General features: G+C 60.8%; 1 pseudogene; it reads right to left on the bottom strand.

The window, feature by feature from the left end:
* Positions 1-1,585: 1,585 nt before the first annotated feature.
* LOC103607709 lies at positions 1,586-3,585 on the bottom strand (annotated as a pseudogene).
* Positions 3,586-4,013: the final 428 nt, after the last annotated feature.

Genomic DNA, 4,013 nt, shown 5'->3' with positions numbered 1-4,013 from the left:
GCTGCCAGCCCCCTCCCTGGGCAAGGCTCCAGCTCTCCCGCGGGCGGGCGCGATAGGCCGGGCTGCACACGGAGCCGCTCGGTGTCCTCCCCGGGCGCGCCGGGGCACCGGGAGTCAGCCCAGCAGGACGGCGGCGCTGGGGCTCGGGGATGCGCCGCAGCGCCACCTGCGCCCTACGTGCCGCCTCTTTTCCCTCGTTCTACCAACGGCGCAGGTCTGGGGGTCTGGAAGCAACGTGCACGCCCGCCCAGACGCTCTCCTCCTAGAACCTTCACCGCTATGTGGTTTCGCCTCCACTCCCTTCAAAGCCACACCTGCTGAACCAGCAGCTTCCACGTGGTACTCTTACGCCACCCCAGCCACCCATGGAGAATCATAGAGTACAGGGAGGGGACTGACAATTGATAAAATCTCTGTGTCAGAGGAGTTGGCCCTATTTACAGGGTTAAAAATATCCACAGCTCAGAGTAAAAGGAGGCCCAAAGGGGAGAGGGTAATGTCTACCTAGGTGTAAACCCCCACCACGGGACGTTAGGGCTATGGGCTGCCTGGCGGGCCTCTGCTGCCTGGGGGCCGCAGGGTAGTGAGGGCCGGAAGGGACCCAGGAAGGTGGGCTCAGGTGGCCGACGAGGCAGAAGAGGCTCTGGCCTCGACAAGCAGCGGAGTCGCCGGGCAGTTGGGCGCTCAGCTCCCTGGGCTTGTGGGTGGGGAGAGAGCGACCGCGCCCTGCGCGTGCTAGTGACGGGGCTGGCGGGGGACCGAGGGGGTCCCTCTCTGTGGCAGGGCCGAGACCCAGAGACAGGGCTGACCGAGGACTCTGCTGGACTCTGGCGCGCGGGGCAGCGTTGGGCGGTGCCGAGGACAAGCCCCTCCCCAGGCAGCAGGGCGGGGCCTGATCCCCCACCTGCCGCGCCCGTCAGGGCTTCGATCCTGGTGGACGCCCTGGGAATTGCATAGTGTCTCTGGGGGTCAGCTACACTAGGACCCTTCCAGCCCCGAGCCTGGGCCCAGGTCTGCCAGGCACCTGCCTCCTGGGACGCGCTGCTCGGACGCTAGGGCTCTGAGGTGTGTGAGGGCCCCAGGGACCCCCGCTTGCCTCGTGGGGGGCAAGGAGCTGGGCTCTGGAGCAAACAGAGAAGGCTCTGATCTCCTGTCCTACAAGCGGCTGGTCCCTGGTATCACTGCAGGGTCTTGGCCTCTGACCTGCCAGATTTGGTTTTGTGAACAGAGCTCCAGGCTGCCTCACCCTGGCAGGAGACCCCATGCCCATGGGGAGGGGGCAGCCCCACCGCCTGTCGGAAGCTGTCCCTGAGGCTGACAGGTCAGAGGGGCTGGTGCAGCCCACCGGTTTGAGCTATTCCGCTTGGTGGCCGGGAGGCCTGGCAGGCGAACTGTGGGTGCTCAGGGTGGGGGCAAAGGGGAGCAGGGAGTGGGGCCTAAGGGAAGCTGGACCCTGCGGCTGGAGGCTCCCTGGGCAGGGTCCTGAGATTCTGGTTCAAGCGTCCTCGGTTGGCGTCTCCCTCGTAGAGTGCGTGTGGGGGACAGCAGTCTGTCAGCACACAGCCCGCATCCTGGGGTGCAGCGGTCACAGCAGTGTGGGCCCATTCAGGCCGGCGACCTCGGACGTGAGGGGGACGGGGCGCCTTGGAGGCCGTGCAGTCGCAGAGGAAGACCTGGGTCGCCTTGCAGTGGGTGATGGAGAAGCCAGCGTTGCCCTCCGGCTGGGACAGGATCACCAGGACCTGCCTGTGCAGGGGCAGCACGCCGTCCTGGGTGCACAGGCTGCTGCCATGGACACCACGCTGAAGCTGTCATGCAGTCACGCTACACATGCAGGTTGGACTTGGGGTGGCAGTTCTCCACCACCACGATGAGCCCGCCGGCTGTGCACCAGGTAGTAGCAAGTCATGCCCACGTGGCCCAAGTGGCACTGGCTGCTGCTCTCAGTGAGCAGTATGATGCCGTCGGCCAGAGTGGGTAGGCTGGGCCTCCATGGCCTCCGCGGCCTCCACAGACTCCACCGCCTCCCCCGTGAACAGACGCGAACTCTAGGGGCAAGCACGTGGCCGGGCAGCTCGCGGGCACCTTGCAGTGCCTGCCCAATGCCTCCGCCAAAGGGCTGGAGGCCTGCACGGCAGTGGGGGGCCCCAGCAGTGTCGGGTTCCAGTGGTCGAGGACACAGCACCCCACAGCATACTTGCGAGGCTCCAGCGTGACTTCACAGTTGACAAACTTCTTGACGGCACATTTGCTGTGGGCGCATTTGCTGTGGGCTCACAGGAGGCCCAGGCTCAAGCTGCCGCTGCTTCCAAAGGTGTCCCTGATGCAAATATCCAGGAGGTGGCTGTCCACAGCATCTGAGCACCTACTGCCCTCCTGGAAGAGAGCAAACTCTGGCAAGGTGCACTCCAGCATCAGGCCCATGGGCTCACTGGCCATGCTGGGGAACCAGTCCTGCACTCCCACCTCCTGCCAGTCCAAGTGCACTCTGCGGATGTCCATGGAGTCGAAGTACCAAATGAAGTCGCTGTACTCCATCCAGAAGACACCCTTGCCGCTGCCGTGGGGCATGAGCTCACCATGCAGGTGCCCCGGCCAGTTCAGCCTGTCCTTCAACCAGCTGCCGTTTTGGGAGAAGCAGCACCTTGGGTTCAAGAGCCAGAGGATCCTGGTGCCCTGGAAGTCACAGCCCTTGCCGCTGCCGTGGGGCATGAGCTCACCATGCAAATGCCCCGGCCAGTTCAGCCTGTCCTTCAACCAGCTGCCATTTTGGGAGAAGCAGCACCTTGGGTTCAAGAGCCAGAGGATCCTGGTGCCCTGGAAGTCACACATGGCCGAGATGGAGTGGGCGTGGCAGGGGCGCAGGCCCAGGCCCTCATAGGTGGCATCGTCCACCTTCATGTTGCCCCCCACCCCCAGGAGGCGCCCATGAGGAACCCAGCCTTCTTATAATTCAGCATTTGGGACCAGATGAGGTCAGTGTCAACAGGCTCCTCATGGGGCTTACTGGAGCTGACCTGCAGCTCCAGGCTCTAGCCAGGGGGGGCGGATGAGCATGGCCAGGCCTTCCATGGTACACACTGCCTGGAGGGCAAAGTAGGAGCCGTACAGCTTGTTCAGCACCTTCTTGCTGAGGGCCACCCAGAGCTGCTTCAGCTGCGCCTGGGAGGAGAGGAGGAAGCCAGCCTCCTTGCAGGGCAGCATGTAGTCCACACATGGTCCACGTGCTGTCCTTGTACAGCCACACTTGGTAGGCACCATGCACACTGGCTATGCATGCCCTGGGCTCAAGTCTGTGAAGCTTCCATGCAGGTAACAGCTTCCAGCATTGTGTGAAGCAGTGGCCACAGCCCCACGAGATCCTCTTCAGGGACTAGGTGCCTCATGGTCTGTGTTCCTCACTCTATGGCCCTCAGACATCTTGCAGGGGCTGCTGGGGAACTGCTGGTGAGGCCCAGTGGCCGTCAGGGGCCAGGCGGGCAAGAGAGGACAGGTGGCAAGCGGTCCAGCCGTGGTCACCTGTGAAGCTACCTGGCTCCAGCAGGTTTCTGAGAGCCCTGGCAGTGCTGGCCAAGCACCCGACATGGTCGAGCTGGGGATGGTCATGTGATGGAAGAACCTCTTCACTGAAAGGGAAAAGCTCTTCAGTGAAGGAAAGATTAAAGGTGCACCTTACGCACATTTTTACCATTTCCAGCACTCTTCATTTCTTCATGTAGACCCATGTTTTCATTTCCCTTCAGCCTGAAGAACTTCTTTTAATATTTCATGTATTGCAAACATGCTGGTAATAAATTTATTCAGTTTTCATTTGTCATAAAGTCTTATTTTACCCTCATTTTTGAAGGATAATTTTGTAAGATATAGAAGTATACGTTGGCGGTTTTTATTTGTTTTAAAACTTTAGAGGTGTCATGTCATTGTTTTCTGGTTTGCCTGGTTTTTGAAGCAAGCAAGTCATTCTTTGTTTCTATAATTGTAATGTGTCTTTTATTGCTTCTGGTTGCTTTTAA

The sequence above is a fragment of the Galeopterus variegatus genome, unplaced genomic scaffold (assembly GCF_000696425.1).
Source record: "Galeopterus variegatus unplaced genomic scaffold, G_variegatus-3.0.2 Scaffold7642, whole genome shotgun sequence".
Lineage (NCBI taxonomy): Eukaryota > Metazoa > Chordata > Mammalia > Dermoptera > Cynocephalidae > Galeopterus > Galeopterus variegatus.
Note: the sequence above shows the minus strand (reverse complement) of the source record. Positions and strands in the feature narration are given on the sequence as shown.